At 39.6% G+C, this 25412-nt stretch overlaps 1 protein-coding gene across 1 annotated transcript in view; it reads right to left on the bottom strand.

The window, feature by feature from the left end:
• Positions 1 to 25412, bottom strand: part of LOC143864283 (UDP-rhamnose/UDP-galactose transporter 5-like) — a 94467-nt gene that overhangs the window by 7777 nt on the left and 61278 nt on the right. The gene's annotated exons all lie outside the window — the stretch shown is intronic.

Genomic DNA, 25412 nt, shown 5'->3' on the forward strand with positions numbered 1-25412 from the left:
ATATGTCCTAACTAATGCAAGTTAGTTAGCCTTAAGCTAATGCAGGTGGGCCCTACATCCTATGTGTATTTAGGCTGTGCAACCTAAGGAAAACCATGGGCTGACTATATGCTTCATAATCTAGCCATCGGTTCGACTAAATGTCTAACCGATCAACTCGAGGCCTCCTAACTTTAGGGACACTCACACGACAGGACACACCAAATCAATACAAATCAAGACAGCCTCCTAACTCTAATACACCCCAAACAGCTAGGACAGACTCCTAACTCTAGAGGAAGATCTTTTAAATAAGGTTTTGAAGAAGTTTTGTATTTTTGGAATGTTTAAAATGTTTATTTTTAAAAGTTTGGCTGGACCTAGGATGTGAATCCCAAGCTGCACTACGTACCCTATGGAAAGGGATCAAGCCAACGTAGTTTGGAACAAACTTTCCTAATACACTATAAAACTCAACACTTTAGAGATTTTTTTTAAAAAGGTTTTTGATGTTTTCAAATGTTTTTGAAGTGCTTTTATATTTTTGACGATTAAAAATATGCTAATACCCTTTCGGCTAAAGGGGATCCGATAGAAGAGCTTCTATACCCACCATATCACAGTAGGGTATTAAAGAAGGAAACGGGATCCCTAAAGCCTTGGGGGGAAGAAGACAAACGAGGGAATTAAAATTCCGATGCGAGAAAAATAATCTCAAAGAGATAACTAAAAGCTGACGAGACTTAGCCAGTCTCCAAAATATAGGATATCTAATCTATGGAGTAAAACCTCTAAACAAATAACAGATGACAAGCTTCTAGCCCTAAGGGCAGACTTCTAACCGATGACGCTAAAAAAGGAGACCTGACAAGACAAACATTGTCTTGCAACTCTATGAGAAGAGGAGAGTATGAGGCTAGGTAAGCCTCCTAAAGGGAGAACTCTCTAAATGAGACAAGCCTTGTCTCCAAATAAGGGCTCTTGCAAATGAGGAAAGGCATGCCTTATAGACACAAAGATAAGCTCTAAATGAGGCTTGACTCCCAAAGAAAAATGCCTCACGATGACTCTTTCATTACCCTTGCAATGAGAAGAATAAATGTCTAAGGACGTCTAAAAGACTAGAGAAGCCTTCTAAAGAAAAGAGAAAAAAAGAACTATAAGGACTTGGTGAGTCCCCTAAATGATGAGCTCGGGATGACTCCTTCATCGCCCTTGCAATGATAAGGTTACTGATGGCTAAGGGATATTTAAAAGACTTGGGAAGTCTACCAAATAAAAAAAGAAAAGAAATTAACACTAGTTTTGTTAACTAGCTTCAGGTTATGCTACATGATTTCAAGTTCTACCATCTGATTTCAGATTTTACCTGCTGATTTCTGGTTTTGTACTAACTGCTTTCAAATGATCAAGGTACTTAAAAACATGTGTTCAGCTTATACAACTGTGTGATAGAATAGTGGCTTTGTGACAAAGCCAAAGAACAGAAATCCACAAAGTGAACAGCACAAGCTATAGAGATATATCATTAAGAGAACTACACATATTTGTATATATATATATATATATATATATATATATATATATAAATGCAATGAAGAACCAAAGTATATTTTGAACATTCTACACAAAATCTATCAAAAGAGAGCCATGATTATTAGTAACATTTATAATCTAATCACACTAAGGCTAAACAGATTGAAATATACTCATAACGGCATATCCTTGCATTACTACTTTATTATCTTAATAAAATGACATAACTGATATAAGCAAAACAGTACAGAACTTCAATATACCTATTATCATGTGATTTTCTTTAATTCAACAAATATAAAAAAACGTATATGATTTAAGGAAAATTAGTATAAAATTTATCACGACCCTAAAAAGGAACATAAAAAAAAGCACATATTTGGATGCCTGGTATGAACATATCACCATGTTTTCGCATTAACCAAGACTCAATTTGCTAAGAACTACAACAGTCCTTTAGCATCTAATGAATAGATGGTATAGAGATGAGCTAGTCTCATTATCGGGACATGGTGGTAAAAATATCAATATTTTGAGAAGAAAGAAATCATTTATGGATCTAAGTGAAATAGTGATTAAAAATGAATAGGGAATCAAACTGAGATTATTACAAAATAAAAATATTAAGTATGACCTTGTTCAGCTAATAACCCATGGATTATTTAACACCAAAAAGATTCGAAATCTGTTGACCCATGCAACCATTACACAAAATATACTATTCAACTACACAAACCACAGCCATAAAGATATTGAATTAACATTTGATCAAAGTTTCAACTGATTCTTTTAATGGACAAAACAAAATGAAGGCTTAATAAATAAGCTACAACAGTTCCACTGAAAATTAATTGATAAAATGGGCTTCATTAACTTAAAGTCATGATAAACAAATATCTTTCCAAGTAAGTTATCAAACTTGTAAATACCTAGGGTAAAAACCAGATTTTTTACAAAGATATACTCATTCCATCCAACAGGTAGTATGCCAAGGATAATTTTCTCTAAAAAAAAACAAACACAAACCTTAAAATTCTACACCAAACCAGGAGATGTTTCAAACTAAAGTATTATTTGTGACTCTTTTATTCTCATATTTCAATTCATATGTCTCTATTTAGAAGTATAAATTTTCAAATAAAAAACACTCCATTGTAAAACAAACAGATTTAAGTATCTACCCTGCTCTAACAAATAAACTAAACTACTTAGTTCCCTTTATAGGTAATCCCATTTTCTAAGTCTTACATCTGGGCATTGACACACCTGAACCTTCGAGTATTTCAGCCCAAAAATATAATTCCACCTAAGATCAAATACTATATGCAAGACATGCTAAGAAATTTCATAGAAAAGCATATTACAGCCAACTTTTAGGCAAGAGGGCAGCCATTATCGAAAGAGTATGGGCTTTCCGTATCAAAAAAAAAAAAAAAAAAATATATATATATATATATATATATATATATATATATATATATGGGGGTTGTCCATATCAACAAACTATGAAGGCTGTACATATCAAAACTGGTTAGGGGCTGCATATTAACAAACGAATGTATGCTGTACATATCAAAACTGGTTAGGGGCTATATTAAAGCCATAAGAGAGGATAAAATTTGCATTTATCAAATGAGTGAGTGGGCTGTCACTAACAAAAATGTGATGACTTGTAGGACAACAGCTATATGGTTTTATGTAATCATGACCAGCACTATGCCAGACCATTGCCATTTTATCTTAACTAAATCTGATCACTATGACAGCAAAAATATTTAAAAGAGAAACTTTACAGCGCTGACATTTATCCCTAACAAGCCTTGATATCTCTATCCTTTGGTTCTAATGACTCGACCAATGTTATTTTCCCTTTTAGGCGTGCACATTATGCCATCCACCCAAACACAAAACATATAAAGAACAGAGGCTCTAAAATTATTTTTTTCTTAAACTAACACCTGCATCACCAACCAGTGTTATAAATAAGAGTAGCACAAATTCAATCCAATTACTAAATCATGCAAGTTGAAACAAAGGTGTGAAATTCAATGGTTTAAAAATATTTTATTACAAACTATTATTATAACTAAAAATTAATGAAACATTTCTACATGAACATAAGAACTAAAATAATTGAGATTTAAGTCTAATTAAATCATGCTCAACTAGTCCCAAAGGACTATTCTAAAAATGGGACAGAATCATGAGCAAAAACTTGTACAGAAAAAGAGTTAAAATTAGTGCCAAAACAGGGCAGAAATGTGCCTGTCAAACAGGGCTGAACTATGGACTGCATTTTGCACCAACAGGAAATGATTTCGAGACCAAATTGTGTCAAAATAAAAATATATATTTACATTTATTCAAACCTGCACTCACATATCCACAAGTATATATATATATATATATATATGCTCATGAACACACAATTACTCGTGCCTCATTGAATTCAAGCAACAAACAGGGCACCTTAGGACTCCATAACTAAGGGGACTGTTATGAGCACTATCACATTCACAGAACAAGAATAAAAACTACTATGATCATTACCCCACTCCACACAACAAATAAGGACTACTATGAATATTATTATGACTTGAAAACTAAAAGAATGATTGCTAAGGGAATATTGGAAATAAAATACATTTGTCTCAAAACCACTACACTCAATGATAGCATTCATAAATAACCAAACAAGAAAAACTCTTTTGGGCAATCAAACACAATAAATATGATCATTGTCACAAAAAGAAAAATAATGGCTGTTTGACATGGGCTTTATTTCATCCAATATTCAGCTGAAACTTTTCTACATCCTTACACAACTATCAAAATTTACTTTATTATTCTAAAACAATTAAAGGCAAGTACCCCACCCAACATCTATTGTCTATGCACGCATACAAAGCTTGAATCTTTAAATTGCTACACTTGTACAGATTTTATCAAAATCCAAATTCAATAATAAGGCCTTTAGGCTCATATATATATATATATATATATATATATATATATATATATATATATCATTATAAATTGTATAAAAATTTATTAGCTTGCAAAATCATAACCATAAACTATCAATTAGAAAAGCATTTTTACAGATCATAATCCATTCAGTTCATATATTTTTAAAGTGTAAAAGCCTTTAATAATAATAAAAAAAAATTACATTTACATTCCTATGCCTTGAAAAATTAGTAACTGACTATAGTAAAATTAGCTCATAGATACACAAGTGGATAGGCTATCATGAATAAAATCTAATGTTATTATCCTAACTCTATAGCATAAACTGGGCTTAACAGTGTCATGAAACTTACCAATATTTATCAAATGGACATTCTATATGAAAACAAGATTCAAGCATTCATAGCTTCCTCTGGGCAAGACTTACGCTTAAACCCCTTTGTCTCTATGATTATTTCATTGTATTTGATACCTTAATGAAAATTAAGATAAAATAGACAAAGGAACCAAAACAGAACTATATCATCTGAACACACATAAAAATATTAATAGAACTTTTATTTTCAAAATCTCAGGTTTATATTACTTCATCATCAAACAATCAATGTTCATATCCTCTTTATTTAACACATGATAACATGAAACAGATCTTAATGATTTGATCATCTTGTATCGATTCAATGATTATCGACATTAAGAGAATAGCAGGAAAGAAATATTTTCTCCAAATCAACATCAAAATTCAGACATAACAATTATTAAAGTGCGATTTTAAAAATCAAATCCATCGGAGAATTAAAATCAAAGGCATATCATTCAAATTAACTATTACACCATTACAAAAATGCAATTTTTTTTTTAAAAAAAAAATCATGAAATTGTATAAGGGAATGATTCAGATCTTACCTGTAGTAGACGAATTTTCACCTTTTTCTTAAAACTGATGAACACTCCTTCGCAATTTTCAGATTCAAAGCTCTCACAACTAAATCTGCTTTGCTCGCAGGTGCCATATTTCTTCTACTCCTTTTAGCTTAAATTATGATTTTATACCGGTCGACCCACATGAAAGCAAACTTTATACTTCTGTAAGAAAACCACAATTCATTTTTTTACCCACCAATATTACTAAATAAAAAAGTAAGAAATTCAATAATCTCCAAGTATTTCCAAAAGAATCCATAGCTTTTGCATATTTAAAGGCTGATCTTTAACAAGGAAAAATTTTAATTCATGGCTGGTCAATTGTTCCTACAAAGCAATTATGAAACGGGATAAGAGATAAGTAAAAAAAATATTGTGCCTATAAAATATGACCAAAATCACAAAAAACTAGGTACAGATCCCTTAGCTCTCACCAAATAATTTGTAGAAGACTACATTAGAAATATCTTGATATAACTATAAATGTTTGCGAATTTGTAATTTGCTTCTTAACATGGAGAGATACAACTGCATTAAGACAAAACTTGAGAAATACGACAGAAGCAGAAAACAAGTCTGAAATGGATCAAACTAGATCAATTAATGGGATATGATAAAAACACCACTTCAATAAAAAATCTTGCAACAAACCAGCCAAGCATGCCTACTTTATGTTAGCTGTAAGGATAACTCAACAAAGGAACTTACAGACTAATCTCAAGCAAGCATTGACAATAGCAATTCTCATCAAACAAAAAAAAAGACGTATATAATCATAAGGGTCTGAATGCAATATGATAATAAGAAAGAAAATAAATCTTAGGCACAAAAATCATCACCTATGTAGGAAAATGGATCTCAAGAGGTAAGGATGTGTAAGCATAGCAATCCTATGGGTGACGGTGGATCAAAGAACGATCAATATGGTATCTGGGAATTAGACCATCTTTGGTGAGGTCTCTCCCACGTCGGCCCCAAGATACGGCTAAAACCTATTTGACAAATATCCCCCACATTTGTAACATATCACGATTTTATAGTGACATTTTGATAAAACGACAAACTCTCAAAATAATCCTGAGATTTTAAAAATAATATTTTCATTTTTATGACTTATAGTGAAAACATCGCTATATTATCCCTTGCAAAGAAATTCCATATTACAATATTTGTGACTTAGGTTAAAACTAGAAAGCATGGTAAATTAATGCTTGCAAGCTGGAATTTGGAAGTTAGAAGTCAATGACTATTGATGCTCGCACTACCATGTTTTGATAACAAGACGAACTCACCTTGTCTTTTATACTTTAACTAGCTTTCAAAGGCTATTACAATTCCCCAAAAGCTCTCAGCATTCTAGTAAAAAAGAAGAGACAAGGTGAGTTCATCTTGTTATCAAAACATGGTAGTGTGAATATCAATAGTCTGAATCAATTAGCATTAAAATAAGGGGAGTGATAAATCGACTCCCAAATATCTTAAATTGACTCCCCATGTGTCTTTCTCTCTCCTCTCGAGAGAGAGAAACATTTAGACAGATGCCCAAAGTATTTCTCCATAGATTAACTGAGAATGCAATGTTAGGCCCAAGTATGATGGTGGCAACCCAAGAAGGGGGATGAATTGGATTTATCAAAATCAAATTTCTTTTTAAAAGCTTAAACTAATTTTACCCAAAATTAAGTTAAGATCAATTAAATAATAGACCGCAAAGATAAATCAAGAGTGCAAGAAATATAAAAAGAGAGTTAGAAGAAGTGCACCAAAAATTTAAAGTGGTTTGGTCCTCAAACCCACGAGGCCTACTCCACTCCACCAACAAAATAGGTTGATGGATTTACTATTTGATCATCTTAACTTCGGCGAAGATCGGTGCCAAAAATACAATCAACCGCTTTAACCTTGATAGCGATCCCCACTAAGGAGAGAAGGCTACGCGTCTCCGAACACTCGCCCAATTACAATCTTTGATGAAGAAAGAAAGAAAGCAAAAATCCCTTTCAAATGGTTATAATCTTGATGTAGAAGATGTACAATGAAAGCTCATAATCCAATCCTTGTCTTTGAATCAAGAGAGGCATAAGTTTGTTCTTTAACTCAATATGTATTCAAATGAGGCTTAGGGAGTGTTAGAATCATGTTTAGAAAGGTTAGAGGCCTTTATATAGGCAAGGAAGACCAAAACTGGCCGTTATAGGGCTCCTAACGGCTCTTACGGAAGCCGCGCACTGAATTTCGTGCGTACTGTTAGCCCTTTTTTATTTTGGAACAGATGCCTTCACGGAATTTCGAGAAATAACTTAGAATTCCGAGCCAAAGTTCTAGGTAAATTGTGCTAAAATGTGGCAATCACCTTGTGTGTTGTCATCATAAAAAAAAAGGGGGAGATTGTAAGCCCAACGGTTTCCACCTTGGCAATCTTCTATGTTTTAATGATTCCAAACACAAGTTGATTTGTGTTGTATTTTTAATGCGTTTGATGTTTAAGTGCTGTAGACACCCCATTTTGACCGTGCCCTAAACCCTTCCAGTTTTGCAAAAATCCCCATCAAATCAATGAGTTAGGGTCCCAAACTTAACCCTAGGCTAGCTTTGGGTCCCAGCTAGGTCCCCGCAAAATTTCGTCGAAATCCGATCGCGTTTGCCTAGCAAACGAGCTAAGACGGTGCTGTGGTGTAAATGCGCAGAAGGGGGGTGATTTATCCTGGGTGGGGCCGAACCTGGACCGAATGGGACAAAGGTTACGGGCGCGCCTTATCATTTTTGTGCGCCCATCAAATGGGGGTGCGGATATCAACAGGTTATTTTAACCTATATAAAAAAAAATCAAAAAACGAAAGGGGGAGAGCTCATTGGTAAAAGACAAAAAAAGATAGAGAGAGAGAGCTTCTCCTCCGGCAACGGTGCCGGAGCTCCGATCGGATCGGCCACCACCTCATCTTTGCCTCCATCCTATTTCTGCAACCCAACTCCTCCGACCACATCCCACCGGAGCCGCCCATATTTTCCCTCATCACCACCTCCGATCGAGCTTTCACCCAATCACAACCACCAACAGCCACCACCTCCATTGATTCCGGCAAGCTTGCCGGAATCCGATCACCACCGTCGAACCATCTCCACCTTCTCCTTCATTTTCCCCTTTTCTCCTCTGCAAAACCCAAACCACCACTATTCGGCCATTTCCAGCCCTACCACCATCTCCTCCACCCCACTTCCAACTTCTTCTTCTTCATTTTATTTTATTTTATTTTTTTATTTTATTTTTAAAAAAAGAAAAAAAAAAGAAAGAAGGAGAGATCTGCAGAGAGAAAAGAGAGAGAGAGAGAAGGATCTTCTTCTCCGACAGAAATTTCGTCGGAGTCCGATCATCACCACCTCCGACCGGCTGTGCCGGAATCCGGCCCCAACTCCGGCCACCCTTACGCTCAGGTATTTTCATTTTTTATGTTTATTTATTTATTTATTTTTAATTTTTTTTTGTCGTTTCATCATTGCATGTTTGACTGTTCGTTGATTATTAATATTAAATTATCGAGAATAGTAACAGCTGTTTGAATAGTAATAGGATTAAATTTTTATTTTCGTGAATAGTAAAGGTTGCGTGAACAGTACCAGGTCGATTAATATTATTAAATCATTATTTTCGTCGATTAATATTATTAAATTATTAATTTTGTCGGTGATTAATTATTGTTTTTTGACCGTAATGATTATTTTATTTAAATTATTATTTTTGTCGGTTATTAATATTATTAAATTATTAATTTTTTTGACCGCGATGATTACTATTAATTAAGTATTATTATTTTTCTTTCGGTGGAATATTTAATTGTTATTTCGTTTCCAATTACCGATGTGGGACCCGTTTGTGTGGGGCCCGCTGATGTGGGACCCGCTGTGTGGAGCCCGCCGATGTGGGGCCCGCTGATGTGGGGCCCGCTGATGTGGGGCCCGCCGATGTGGGGCCCGTTTGTGTGGGGCCCGCCGATGTATGAATAGTACTTGGTAGGTCCTACTGTGAATAGTACTTTTGAATAGTACTTTTGAATAGTACTTTTGAATAGTACTTTTGAATAGTACTTTTGAATAGTACTTTTGAATAGTACTTTTGAATAGTACTTTTGAATAGTACTTTTGAATAGTACTTTTGAATAGTAGCTTTGAATAGTAGCTTTGAATAGTAGCTTTGAATAGTAGCTTTGAATAGTAGCTTTGAATAGTAGCTTTGAATAGTAGTTGTGAATAGTAGTCGTGAATAGTAGTTGTGAATAGTAGTTGTGAATAGTAATTATAACAGTCTTCAGCACAGGAGTCAGTCCTTCAGTCAGTCCAGGAGTTTTTCCTATCATCATAGGGGTTAGGATTCTGTCCATCCTCTCATCAAGTCGTGATCTTTACCCGCTCCTGCAAGGTATAGGATGCTGTCCAACCCTTGCCGAGTTATTTTCCTGTTCGTTCCCCCGCAAAGCATAGGATGCTATCCAACCTTTGCGGGATTCCAGAAGTCTCCCTACCCTTATGATGATAGGATTTTATTCTCTGGTGTCAAAAAACAACAAAAACATTTCAAAAATACTTGAAAACAACAAAAACATTCCAAAAACACTTGAAAATTCAAAAACATCTCAAAAACAATTCAAAATCCAAAAACATTTTAAAAATCAAAATCTCAAAAAATCTTGAGTTATGTGCAGAGTAGTTAGGAATTCTGTTCCGAACTACGGATGGCTTGATCCCTAGCTGAGGGGTACGTAGGCAGCTCAGGCGTGCTGCTGGCACCGTGAGTTCAGTCACCATTTTTAGACACCATTTTTACACCCTTTCACCATTTTCAGCCACCATTTTTTGTAAATATTTCTCACAACTTTCACCATTTTTCATAACTTCAAAACCTCCAAAAAATACAAAAAACTTCAAAACCTTTTCAAAAAGATCTTCCCCTAGAGTTAGGAGTCTGTCCTAGATATTTAGGGTGTTTTAGAGTTAGGAGTCGGTCCTGATTTGTATTGATATGGTGTGTCCTGTCGTGTGAGTGTCCCTAGAGTTAGGAGGCCTCAAGTCGATCGGTTAGACATTTAGTCGAACCGATGGCTAGACTAGGAAGCATATAGTCAACCCATGGTTTTCCTTAGAATGCACAGCCTAGATACACATAGGATGTAGGGCCCACCTGCATTAGCTTAAGGCTAATCAACTTGCATTAGTTAGGACATATAGAGAGTCCTAAAAATTACAATCCACTTGAATTTAAGCAATCGCACAAAAAGCTTTAAAAACTAGTCGAGTCTAGTTGATCGAGTCTAGGATAGCGGTCCTAGAGGTTTAGGCATTGTGGTTTAGCATAGGACATCGAACTACGTTGGCTCTGATTCTTCCCGAGGCCGGGATACGTAGTGCAGCTAGGATGAATGGCCATCCTGGTCCGAGTCAAGTATTGCATTAGAGTCTAGGGTTTGTCGTGTCGGGTCGTGTGTCGAGTCGTGTCGTGTTGTGTGTTATGCTGTGTTTTCTTATTTTTATGTACAGATCCTATACCTTTAGCTGTAACATGCATGTGCTTGTCCACCAGAACTTAGACACCAATTAGGCATGGCACTCATAACCTAGCTATTCTTAGGCGACATATCTTTCATTTCTTTTGTGTGTGCTTCTTATTCATCTCCGAGACATGCATGATTAGCTAGACGTAATCTCGGAGATATTCGTTCCCATTTCGCATGATTTTCGCCCAAAACTCTTCAAAATTAATAATAAATGGCATAAGAGACCAGGTGCTAGCACTTGGGCGAATTGGGGGCGCCTAATCCCTTCCCCATTCGTCATCAGGCACGAACCCTATTTTATATCTCTGGTTATCCGTTGCAACAGAGCACAGCATGGGATCCAGGGCCCACTTCCTTGGATGGCGACTCTTCTTTGTTTAAGGTACGCCTCGAATCTGGGCTAGTCCCCGAATCGAGAGGTATCTCACTTTACATCGCCGCTCATGCTGTGAGGGGCACTCTTTCGAGAGTTCCTTGGTGGGGCTCTCCTTCACGTGGACGATCTAGAGAGACTCGCGCGGGGGCCCGTCCCCTCACGCCCGTCCCGGATCTGGTTCCACAGACTGGCGACTCTGCTGGGGATTTCTTGGAACATTGCCTAACTCTGTAAAAATGCCATTTTTATTAATTTTGAAGAAATTTGGGTCAAAACCAAGTTAAATGGGAACTTTATCGTTAGAAATTCAGGGGCACCAATTAGGTGCGTAAATAAAACAAGGGATTCACACACTGCACATCATGCATTGTCATATTCTTTATTTCTTTCATTATTTTCATTATTGGCCTCAGGGAATAGATATGACGCGCACCAGATGGGAGCCGTTGTATCTATTTCCGAGCTATGCGCCAGAGCTGCAGCCGTAGACACTGGGTGTGCTGGTGTTCTACAGCAGCCGATGAGCAATGAACATACTCTGTATAATGCCGGGTGTGCTGGCGTTATACATCAAGGGTATGGTCATAGGCATAGTACCCTGCAGAAATGCCTGGGCCCTACTTTCATTTCATTATATTATGTATATATATTAGTTGCTCCCTTTAGAACCAAAATTAGGGAACCCTTGCTAGGACACTATATATATGTACTCATATAGGACGAACATGTGTTGCTCACACGTGTGGAGCCTAGAGTTAGGAGCTTTGTCCCCTTTGTAGACTAGGGTAGTTCATTTTGACATGGCTACAACGGTCCTAGTACACTCATCAGTCTGTCTTGAGTCGAGACTTCCTTGACTCCGCTAGTTAGACTAGGGTTGGTGCCCCTGGTTAGGATGTATATATATATATATATATATGTATATATTTATTATTAGATTAGGGCTTGCTTCTTAGTTAGGTTTCCTTCTAATCTAATCAATTTTTCCCCATCTATCCATTCTGTGGATTATCATCAGATTCTTGGCTCTTTTAGTCATGATCTGTCTTCCGTGAGCTTGATCATTTGATTGATCCTGATCAGACCGTGTTCCACATGTCGATTGTGAGTCTATCTTGCCATTATCATTATCGGAGTGTGTGTTCTTGCTGAGAACCCTGCTTTATCTTGACCATGACGGCATACTCTTCATGTTTAGTTGCTGAGACCCTCCTAGTATAGCCGTCATGCTGCCAATTTTTTTTAGAACCCTTGAGCGTAATCATTATCCTTTTGGGTTCATTGACAAACCATGTGCTTACCTTACCACATCTCCTGGTATAGCCGTTATGCTGCCGAATTTTCTCCAAATACCTTGAGTGTGGTCATCATCCTTTTAGGCTTGTTGACAAACCATGTACTTGTCGTACCACATCTTCATGCACAACCGTTAAGCTGTCGGATTTTGATCCAAGGGAAGGATGTGTTGGCGCTACCTTTTGTCTCAACTTGCACATTACATTGCTATGGGATTAATTCTCATTGAGCCTAGTGTTTATGATGTCCATGACAGGAGTCTTAGTCACTCGTTTACCATCAACCCCAAAAAGCTTTCATCTCTAAACTCGCTTGGTCTAGCCCGCTATACCTTTTTCCTCTCACATTGCCCAGATGGCTGAGTATGCTGAAAGTCTCGTCTTGAGAGAAATGAGAGAGATGGTGATGACATCCATGACCTGATAGACGGGGATCCCCTCAGTCTTCTCGAACTCAAATGCTTCTGAGAACCCTGCACATAACCGTGTTGCACTTCTTTCACCCACCATGGGAACCATTCAACTCATTCAACCCTTCACAGATCTTACCACCTCTACCTATACCACCTCTGGGCTGGAAAATGATTAGGAAGGGAAAAGAAAAATGTCAGAGCTTGAACTCCTTGAAAACATTATACCAGAGAAAGCCTTGCCATTGTCAGGTGCTAAAGGACAATTTGAGCTGGATCAACAGAAACCAAAGAGGCCCTCTCTTCTGAGATTCTAACTCCAGGATTGCTCTCTCCAATCATTATCAATGAAGGCACGTTGTCCTTGAACTTTCAGCGCCAATCCGTTGCCTCCGATGAAGTGTCTCATCTTTGAAATTTGTTTGGAAGAGTGTATACCAACCCTCCTGTCAAAGTTGGTAAGCCTAACCATGTCAATATCAATTCTACGTACGTTGTGTTTATTGGTCTCTCTCATTGTGAACCAATGTCCAATCTTTTGTTGAATTTGATGGAGAGCCTATCGTGGCGCGTCAAAAATCAATGTATGTACTTCAAACATTCAATGCAACGAACATTTGATTCCAGTGTCGTCAGTATTTTTGTATATGTTCACTCTTGGATCTAATGTTAATAAACAAATTAAGACACCCTCCTCAGACGAGGATGCCGATGAAATTCTCCTCGAGATTTGAAAGCTGATCAAACGAGAGGAAGAGCGTCGAACAGAGCCACTCGAAGATGAAATCGATATCGTGGATAGTGGTATCCAAATCCGAAACTCGGGAAATAAGGATTGGCAAAATCTCCCGAAGAGCGCAAAGAATCGATAAACCTATTTAGAGGGTTCAAATAAGTGTTGCTTGGTCCTATGAGGATAAACCGGAAGCGTATCTTGACACTGTTCAACGTGAGTCACCCTCAGCTTCAGACATCAGGTCAAAAGAGCAAAAATTTCAAACGAAGAATACCAGACATCAAGTGAAGTTAATGAAAAATTGAGAGAAGACTTTCGGACAACAAAGTCATGAGCATAGAACATGAACCCCAAAAAGAATACTTGGGCTATACATTCCGATGGAATTTCAAGTTAGAACATTCAAGGAGTAGGGGCCTCCCCGACATCCAATAAAAAAAAGATAGAATCCAGAGAAGAAAGGAGAGGGGAGCATGCCCCACGTCAACTCCTCAAGAACGTCAGAATCTCAAAAAGCAAAGCTGATAAATAGATTGAAAATTTCAAAATCATCTTCAGCATTTAGAGAAGACCCAGAGTCGTAGAATCCCGAATATCAGTGCGAGATCCCAAAGAAAAAGTGGGAATTCAATCAGTCTAGCTTGCACAGTGCAGATGAAGTCTTGCCAGGAAATGCCGCCGGACTCCTCAAAAAAAAAGAGAAAGAAAAAAAAAAAGTTCAAAGCCATTGAACCTTAGCCATTCAAAAAGCTTGTATGCCAAAACACCAGAAGGCCATCCTTGGACGCCTGAGCCTTAAATGCCAAAATCCCAAGTTTTTTTTTTTAAAAAAAAAAAAAATCCTTTTGCAAACACCTTTGAGCCTCAACAAAATCAAACATTCTTTTCAAACACCCACAAACCAGGGGTAGTTCGTTTCGAACTACGTCTGACCTGATCCCCAACTCTTCGGGGGTACGTAGGCAACCTGATCAATTCAGGTTCGGTCAACCTTGGGAATAAAAGTCAAATTATTCCCTTTCAACCTTTGGAATAAAAGTCACATTATTCCCTTTCAACCTTTGAGCTTAAAGCCAAATCATTGTGTTCCAAACCCCAGCGAACTACGCGGACCTGATCCTCCATTTTTGGGATACTTTAGGCAACCTGGCCGATCAAGGTTCGGTCGAAACTTTGAAATCCAAAAGAAATACCCAACCCTTTTGAATCCAAGCCTACCTAGAAAAGTCCTTCTGGTGAACAAGCAGAGGTTCAAAGTCAAGAAGAAAAAGAGACGGAGTCTGAAGACCCGCTAGGCTGAAAACCCGAGAGGGCGGTCTAGGCAAAATTTAGGGTCATTCACCCGCTAAGTTGACAACTGAAAAGTCAGCTTAGGCAAAAGTTAGGGTATCAAGCCCGCTGGATTGAAAACCCGAAAGGGCGAACCAGGCAAAAGTTAGGGCAAGCGGTCCGTCAGATTGAAAACCTGAAAAGGCAATCTGGTCAATGGCAATGACTTCCAACGAAAAAGCGAATCATCGAGATGGAGAAACAGTCTTCAACCAGGGCAAAATCTCGGAGTCCAAGTAGTGCCAGCAAGATTACTTTAACATTCCTCTAAACTAGGGGCATTGAAACCGAGCAATTTGAAAGGGATAATAACCATGACGGAAACACCGAAAGAGGAGAGTAGTGCCTCTTGACATGGTCTTCGAAATACTCTAAGAGTGGCTAAGCCATACCCTTGAAAAATAACACATCAGATCCAAGAGTGAGTCGAAAGCGAGTCGAGTCCTTAAAGCAAAAAGAGTCTTCTTTGATTGAGTCCTTGGAAATCTGTTCCTCCATATTTGTGTTCCCTCTCCTTGCAAAGTCCAAACTGTCGGGTGCTGGAAGAATGGGAGCGTGTCCTCCAAAATGCAAAGAAAATTCAGAGTAAATCCTGGTTTAGGTATCAGAAGGGGCGAGAGACATCTTATTCAAACCTACCAGAGACCTTAAGCCTCCAAAAGTGAGCAATGCAAAAAAAAGGGATTCTCAGACCCAGCCATCATGGTGATTGTCCTACTCTCTCCATACAAAAAAAAAACTGTGCAACCTCAAGCCTTCATGAAATGAAACATCTTTTCTTCAACCATCATTGTCCTGCCTCCTTAAAACTCCTGTCATGGAAACACAATATACTAGGGGCATCTTTTATGACTCGCGTCATAAAAGATGTCAAGCACACAAAGGCAATCAGTAATAAGGCCTCCAGCAAGTTAAGATAAGAGGGGTACGAGCACATCTCAAGCCAAACCTCTAAACTCCTCAGTTGATTCCACTCTTCAGAAGAGTCAATTCTCCAAGAAAATCAGTTTCCCTAGCGAAGTCTAGAATTTGCTCACGCAGCCTTCAATCTCCAGCAAAATTCAGTTCTCTCAGAAGAAATGATCAATACTCAGAACCTCAGCAGATCATGTGAGTCTGGTCCTCAGCAAAGAACTCGCAATCCCATTTTCTCGGCAAGAGACAAAGCAATTTTCAAATGAATCAATCTGAATCAATAAATCAATCAATCAAAATCAAAAGAAATATCCATCCCTTCTGTGTAAGACCCCTGAGGCATCCCATCCGTGTAAGACCCCTGAGGCATCCCATCTGTGTAAGACCCCTGAGGCATCATCTGTGTAAGACCCCTGAGGCATCCCATCCGTGTAAGACCCCTGAGGCATCCCATCTGTGTAAGACCCCTGATGCATCATCTGTGTAAGACCCCTGAGGCATCCTATCCGTGTAAGACCCCTGAGGCATCCCATCTGTGTAAGACCCCTGAGGCATCATCTATGTAAGACCCCTGAGGCATCCTATCTGTGTAAGACCCCTGAGGCATCCCATCTATGTAAGACCCCTGAGGCATCATCCGTGTAAGTCTCCCTGAGAGCACCTCACTAAAGTCTCCCTGAGAGCACCCAACCAAAGTCTCCCTGAGAGCACCCGCACTAAAGTCTCCCTGAGAGCACCTCACCAAAGTCTCCCTGAGAGCTCCTCACTAAAGTCTCCCTGAGAGCACCCACCCAAAGTCTCCCTGAGAGCATTCAACCAAAGTCTCCCTGAGAGCACCTCACTAAAGTCTCCCTGAGAGCACCCGCACTAAAGTCTCCCTGAGAGCACCTCACCAAAGTCTCCCTGAGAGCACCTCACTAAAGTCTCCCTGAGAGCACCCACCCAAAGTCTCCCTGAGAGCACCCCACCAAAGTCTCCCTGAGAGCACCTCACTAAAGTCTCCCTGAGAGCACCCAACCAAAGTCTCCCTGAGAGCACCCAACTAAAGTCTCCCTGAGAGCACCCAACCAAAGTCTCCCTGAGAGCACCCAACTAAAGTCTCCCTGAGAGCACCGCACTAAAGTCTCCCTGAGAGCATCCAACCAAAGTCTCCCTGAGAGCACCTCACTAAAGTCTCCCTGAGAGCACCTCACTAAAGTCTCCCTGAGAGCACCTCACTAAAGTCTCCCTGAGAGCACCTCACCAAAGTCTCCCTGAGAGCACCTCACTAAAGTCTCCCTGAGAGCACCCAACCAAAGTCTCCCTGAGAGCACCCAACCAAAGTCTCCCTGAGAGCACCTCACTAAAGTCTCCCTGAGAGCACCTCACTAAAGTCTCCCTGAGAGCACCTCACCAAAGTCTCCCTGAGAGCACCCAACCAAAGTCTCCCTGAGAGCACCCGCACTAAAGTCTCCCTGAGAGCACCTCACCAAAGTCTCCCTGAGAGCACCTCACTAAAGTCTCCCTGAGAGCACCCACCCAAAGTCTCCCTGAGAGCACCCACCCAAAGTCTCCCTGAGAGCATTCAACCAAAGTCTCCCTGAGAGCACCTCACCAAAGTCTCCCTGAGAGCACCCAACCAAAGTCTCCCTGAGAGCACCTCACTAAAGTCTCCCTTAGAGCACCCATTCCGCTGTTGTCAATCTGTCAAGATGCTGTCTTTTCAGATCCCGATTCAGGTTTGATCATGATGCTGTCTAATCATTCCGCTGTGTTCATCTGTCAAGATGCTGTCTTTTCAGATCCCGATTCAGGTTTGATCATGATGCTGTCTAATCATTCCGCTATATTCATCTGTCAAGATGCTGTCTTCTCAGATCCCGATTCAGGTTTGATCATGATGCTGTCTAATCATTCCGCTATGTTCATCTGTCAAGATGCTGTCTTCTCAGATCCCAATTTCGGTTTGATCATGATGCTGTCTAATCATTCCGCTGTGTTCATCTGTCAAGATCCTGTCTTCTCAGATCCCAATTTAGGTTTGATCATGATGCTGTCTAATCATTCCGCTATATTCATCTGTCAAGATGCTGTCTTCTCAGATCCCGATTCAGGTTTGATCATGATGCTGTCTAATCATTCCGCTATGTTCATCTGTCAAGATGCTGTCTTCTCAGATCCCAATTTCGGTTTGATCATGATGCTGTCTAATCATTCCGCTGTGTTCATCTGTCAAGATCCTGTCTTCTCAGATCCCAATTTAGGTTTGATCATGATGCTGTCTAATCATTCCGCTGTGTTCATCTGTCAAGATGCTGTCTTCTCAGATCCCAATTTAGGTTTGATCATGATGCTGTCTAATCATTCCGCTATATTCATCTGTCAAGATGCTGTCTTCTCAGATCCCAATTCAGGTTTGATCATGATAACTGTCTAATCATTCCGCAACGTTCGTCTGTCAAGATGCTGTCTTCTCAGATCTCAATCCCGGTTTGATCATGATAACTGTCTAATCATTCCGCTTCGTTCATCTGTCAAGATGCTGTCTTCTCAGATCTCAGGTTTGATCATGATAACTGTCTAATCATTCCGCAACGTTCGTCTGTCAAGATGCTGTCTTCTCAGATCTCAATCCCGGTTTGATCATGATAACTGTCTAATCATTCCGCTTCGTTCATCTGTCAAGATGCTGTCTTCTCAGATCCCAGGTTTGATCATGATAACTGTCTAATCATTCCGCTTCGTTCATCTGTCAAGATGCTGTCTTCTCAGATCCCAATTCAGGTTTGATCATGATAACTGTCTAATCATTCCGCAACGTTCGTCTGTCAAGATGCTGTCTTCTCAGATCTCAATCCCGGTTTGATCATGATAACTGTCTAATCATTCCGCTTCGTTCATCTGTCAAGATGCTGTCTTCTCAGATCCCAGGTTTGATCATGATAACTGTCTAATCATTCCGCTTCGTTCATCTGTCAAGATGCTGTCTTCTCAGATCCCAATTCAGGTTTGATCATGATAACTGTCTAATCATTCCGCAACGTTCGTCTGTCAAGATGCTGTCTTCTCAGATCTCAATCCCGGTTTGATCATGATAACTGTCTAATCATTCCGCTTCGTTCATCTGTCAAGATGCTGTCTTCTCAGATCCCAGGTTTGATCATGATAACTGTCTAATCATTCCGCTTCGTTCATCTGTCAAGATGCTGTCTTCTCAGATCCCAATTCAGGTTTGATCATGATAACTGTCTAATCATTCCGCAACGTTCGTCTGTCAAGATGCTGTCTTCTCAGATCTCAATCCAGGTTTGATCATGATAACTGTCTAATCATTCCGCTTCGTTCATCTGTCGAGATGCTGTCTTCTCAGATCCCAGGTTTGATCATGATAACTGTCTAATCATTCCGCAACGTTCGTCTGTCAAGATGCTGTCTTCTCAAAATCTCAATCCAGGTTTGATCATGATGCTGTCTAATCATTCCGCTGTGTTCATCTGTTAAGATGCTGTCTTCTCAGATCCCAATTCAGGAATGATCAAGATGCTGTCTAATCATTTCGCTTGTCCCAGATCCAAATTTAGGTTTGATCATGATATTGTCTAATCATTCCGCTTTACAATCTCCAAATCCCTGAATGGCTTAAATAGATGCTGTCTAATCATTCCATTTTGCATTGTGTGAGAGTCTGTCTCATTACCACTTGAGAGTCCATCTCAGTTTTCTTTTCGAGATTCTGTCTCGTCAATTCATCTTATCATTCCTTCTCGATGAGAATGTGTCTCGTCGATCCATCTCGCCACCCTTTTGCATCCCTTCTGTTCGAAATCTTGGGCCAGTCAAAATGTGTTGTCTGTTCAGCTTTGACATTCGCGCGACAAGCGCGCTCTGCCAAAGAGGGGCATCTGTAGACACCCCATTTTGACCGTGCCCTAAACCCTTCCAGTTTTGCAAAAATCCCCATCAAATCAATGAGTTAGGGTCCCAAACTTAACCCTAGGCTAGCTTTGGGTCCCAGCTAGGTCCCCGCAAAATTTCGTCGAAATCCGATCGCGTTTGCCTAGCAAACGAGCTAAGACGGTGCTGTGGTGTAAATGCGCAGAAGGGGGGTGATTTATCCTGGGTGGGGCCGAACCTGGACCGAATGGGACAAAGGTTACGGGCGCGCCTTATCATTTTTGTGCGCCCATCAAATGGGGGTGCGGATATCAACAGGTTATTTTAACCTATATAAAAAAAAATCAAAAAACGAAAGGGGGAGAGCTCATTGGTAAAAGACAAAAAAAGATAGAGAGAGAGAGCTTCTCCTCCGGCAACGGTGCCGGAGCTCCGATCGGATCGGCCACCACCTCATCTTTGCCTCCATCCTATTTCTGCAACCCAACTCCTCCGACCACATCCCACCGGAGCCGCCCATATTTTCCCTCATCACCACCTCCGATCGAGCTTTCACCCAATCACAACCACCAACAGCCACCACCTCCATTGATTCCGGCAAGCTTGCCGGAATCCGATCACCACCGTCGAACCATCTCCACCTTCTCCTTCATTTTCCCCTTTTCTCCTCTGCAAAACCCAAACCACCACTATTCGGCCATTTCCAGCCCTACCACCATCTCCTCCACCCCACTTCCAACTTCTTCTTCTTCATTTTATTTTATTTTATTTTTTTATTTTATTTTTAAAAAAAGAAAAAAAAAAGAAAGAAGGAGAGATCTGCAGAGAGAAAAGAGAGAGAGAGAGAAGGATCTTCTTCTCCGACAGAAATTTCGTCGGAGTCCGATCATCACCACCTCCGACCGGCTGTGCCGGAATCCGGCCCCAACTCCGGCCACCCTTACGCTCAGGTATTTTCATTTTTTATGTTTATTTATTTATTTATTTTTAATTTTTTTTTGTCGTTTCATCATTGCATGTTTGACTGTTCGTTGATTATTAATATTAAATTATCGAGAATAGTAACAGCTGTTTGAATAGTAATAGGATTAAATTTTTATTTTCGTGAATAGTAAAGGTTGCGTGAACAGTACCAGGTCGATTAATATTATTAAATCATTATTTTCGTCGATTAATATTATTAAATTATTAATTTTGTCGGTGATTAATTATTGTTTTTTGACCGTAATGATTATTTTATTTAAATTATTATTTTTGTCGGTTATTAATATTATTAAATTATTAATTTTTTTGACCGCGATGATTACTATTAATTAAGTATTATTATTTTTCTTTCGGTGGAATATTTAATTGTTATTTCGTTTCCAATTACCGATGTGGGACCCGTTTGTGTGGGGCCCGCTGATGTGGGACCCGCTGTGTGGAGCCCGCCGATGTGGGGCCCGCTGATGTGGGGCCCGCTGATGTGGGGCCCGCCGATGTGGGGCCCGTTTGTGTGGGGCCCGCCGATGTATGAATAGTACTTGGTAGGTCCTACTGTGAATAGTACTTTTGAATAGTACTTTTGAATAGTACTTTTGAATAGTACTTTTGAATAGTACTTTTGAATAGTACTTTTGAATAGTACTTTTGAATAGTACTTTTGAATAGTACTTTTGAATAGTAGCTTTGAATAGTAGCTTTGAATAGTAGCTTTGAATAGTAGCTTTGAATAGTAGTTGTGAATAGTAGTTGTGAATAGTAATTATAACAGTCTTCAGCACAGGAGTCAGTCCTTCAGTCAGTCCAGGAGTTTTTCCTATCATCATAGGGGTTAGGATTCTGTCCATCCTCTCATCAAGTCGTGATCTTTACCCGCTCCTGCAAGGTATAGGATGCTGTCCAACCCTTGCCGAGTTATTTTCCTGTTCGTTCCCCCGCAAAGCATAGGATGCTATCCAACCTTTGCGGGATTCCAGAAGTCTCCCTACCCTTATGATGATAGGATTTTATTCTCTGGTGTCAAAAAACAACAAAAACATTTCAAAAATACTTGAAAACAACAAAAACATTCCAAAAACACTTGAAAATTCAAAAACATCTCAAAAACAATTCAAAATCCAAAAACATTTTAAAAATCAAAATCTCAAAAAATCTTGAGTTATGTGCAGAGTAGTTAGGAATTCTGTTCCGAACTACGGATGGCTTGATCCCTAGCTGAGGGGTACGTAGGCAGCTCAGGCGTGCTGCTGGCACCGTGAGTTCAGTCACCATTTTTAGACACCATTTTTACACCCTTTCACCATTTTCAGCCACCATTTTTTGTAAATATTTCTCACAACTTTCACCATTTTTCATAACTTCAAAACCTCCAAAAAATACAAAAAACTTCAAAACCTTTTCAAAAAGATCTTCCCCTAGAGTTAGGAGTCTGTCCTAGATATTTAGGGTGTTTTAGAGGTAGGAGTCGGTCCTGATTTGTATTGATATGGTGTGTCCTGTCGTGTGAGTGTCCCTAGAGTTAGGAGGCCTCAAGTCGATCGGTTAGACATTTAGTCGAACCGATGGCTAGACTAGGAAGCATATAGTCAACCCATGGTTTTCCTTAGAATGCACAGCCTAGATACACATAGGATGTAGGGCCCACCTGCATTAGCTTAAGGCTAATCAACTTGCATTAGTTAGGACATATAGAGAGTCCTAAAAATTACAATCCACTTGAATTTAAGCAATCGCACAAAAAGCTTTAAAAACTAGTCGAGTCTAGTTGATCGAGTCTAGGATAGCGGTCCTAGAGGTTTAGGCATTGTGGTTTAGCATAGGACATCGAACTACGTTGGCTCTGATTCTTCCCGAGGCCGGGATACGTAGTGCAGCTAGGATGAATGGCCATCCTGGTCCGAGTCAAGTATTGCATTAGAGTCTAGGGTTTGTCGTGTCGGGTCGTGTGTCGAGTCGTGTCGTGTTGTGTGTTATGCTGTGTTTTCTTATTTTTATGTACAGATCCTATACCTTTAGCTGTAACATGCATGTGCTTGTCCACCAGAACTTAGACACCAATTAGGCATGGCACTCATAACCTAGCTATTCTTAGGCGACATATCTTTCATTTCTTTTGTGTGTGCTTCTTATTCATCTCCGAGACATGCATGATTAGCTAGACGTAATCTCGGAGATATTCGTTCCCATTTCGCATGATTTTCGCCCAAAACTCTTCAAAATTAATAATAAATGGCATAAGAGACCAGGTGCTAGCACTTGGGCGAATTGGGGGCGCCTAATCCCTTCCCCATTCGTCATCAGGCACGAACCCTATTTTATATCTCTGGTTATCCGTTGCAACAGAGCACAGCATGGGATCCAGGGCCCACTTCCTTGGATGGCGACTCTTCTTTGTTTAAGGTACGCCTCGAATCTGGGCTAGTCCCCGAATCGAGAGGTATCTCACTTTACATCGCCGCTCATGCTGTGAGGGGCACTCTTTCGAGAGTTCCTTGGTGGGGCTCTCCTTCACGTGGACGATCTAGAGAGACTCGCGCGGGGCACGTCCTTCCACGCCCGTCCCGGATCTGGTTCCACAAGTGCATGTATTGGAAATTTAAGCAATCAAACACAAAAGTCAAAGAAATGCATGGATCATGGCATGAACCAAATGGAGAAGATCATTTGAAGCCAAAGGAAGATGAAGTCTTGGAGAATTTCATGAAGACCTTGTGAAGGCAAAAGAATAGAAGAGATGGTCCATGGTGACAATGAAGACTTGAAGAGATTGAAGAAATTGAATGTTTGTCAAGTCTTAGAATGTAAAAGTCCAATCCTTAGCTTAGGAACTACGAGATGACCAAGGAGCACTTAACAAGGTTAAACATACTCTATTAGGGTCCTAAAACATGATAAGTATCTTGGGTCAATCCTTAGAGAACACACCAAAAAGTTAGACATCATTGGCACTTGCTTAGTAATTCATGCAGTTACAACGGACCTTAATTTGATAATAATTGGTCCAAAATATTTTTAAATATTTTTGAAAGTATTTTTAACAGATAGATCTCTTTCTTCTAATATCCGTAGGATTCCTCATATTTCGAGATTTTGATAAGCGTCAGAATTCCGAGTTATTTCTCAGAATTCCGAAACTGGTTTTCCAGGTTGAACCCGCTAACTTGTAAAATGGACAGCACAGTATAAAAACCTCCACGGATCGGGGGTTAGTATCATCCCATGGAGAACATCAACGGCTTAGATTTTCTTGGAAGAACCCCAAACGAGATGGAAGGTTCGGATTTGCTGTGGTGGTTTAGATTAAGAGAATGTTTACGTGGCAAATGTGGGCCTAGAAAAGTGGCTGTTATGAAACAAGCAAACATGAGAAAAGGTGAAAGAAGTTTGAAATGCCTTTCAACTCAAAAGCCTTTCTCAAGACCCCCTTTTTAGTTTTTACGGACAGGGTTAGGAAAGAAAGAAAACGTTTTTTAAAGACGTTTTACTATTGAAAGATAGAAATAAGGGTGTCAATTTTGGCTCGGGCTCGGAAGCTCGCTCGAGCTCGGCTCGAATCCTTAACGAGCCGAGCCGAGCCGACTCGCCAAGCGAGCCCGATAAGCTTAACGAGCCGAGCCCGATTTAGGCCAGGCTCGGCTCGGCTCGTTAAGAATTTAATATATTTAAATATATATTATATATTAATATATATACACTAAAAGAGTTGTCCAGGGAGTGAAAGGGGAGGCAAAATATGTCACTTCATTTTTGGAACCCCATTTGTTACTTGGGCCACCCCCCATAGTGTAAAAAAAGTAGTCAAATTACACTAGATAGGGCTGTCCAGGGAAGCTTAGGGGTGTGAACTTAGCCTGGCCGAGCTTGACCGAGCCGAGCCTGAGCCGAGCTTTTGAGCTTAACGAGCGGCTCGGCTCGTTTACACCCCTAGATAGAAACGAATTTAAACTCAAATGCCAAGTTTGACTATTGAAAACGTTTTTTAGTTTTTACGAACAGCGTTAGGAAAGAAAGAAAACGTTTTTAAAAGACATTTTACTATTGAAAGAAAGAAACCAATTTAAACTCAAATGCCAAGTTTGACTCGTCAACGGTTTAATCGACGGTCAAAATTCACCTCACCCCTCTCTCGCTCTCTCTCATTGCGGGCAGAAACCAAGGTTTAAAATTTCGGTTTCGGTACCGGTTTCGGACCTTGAAATTTTGAAATTTAAAATTTCGGTCGAAATCTGGTACAAAAAAAAACAATACTTTATTCATTATTAAATTTCGGTAATTTCGGTGAAATATTAAATTAATATTTAAAAAAACAGATTATTTGTGTCAAATTTGGGAAAAACTGAAATTTCGGCCGAAATAAATGACCGTGGTTTCGGTGTCGGTCTCCACCGAAATCCGAAATTTCGGATTGCAGTCGAAATTTAAAATCATGGCGGAAACTCATAATAGATCACCGGCGGGGCAATTAGAGAGGGAAAGGAAACCAACTTCAAGGGGTGGCCAACGTAAAAACAAGGGGGTGAATTTATCAGCTCAATTGCTACA

The sequence above is a fragment of the Tasmannia lanceolata genome, unplaced genomic scaffold (genome assembly GCF_043159265.1).
Source record: "Tasmannia lanceolata isolate RefF3 unplaced genomic scaffold, GAP_Taslan_0.1 ptg000048l, whole genome shotgun sequence".
Classification (NCBI taxonomy): Eukaryota; Viridiplantae; Streptophyta; class Magnoliopsida; order Canellales; family Winteraceae; genus Tasmannia; species Tasmannia lanceolata.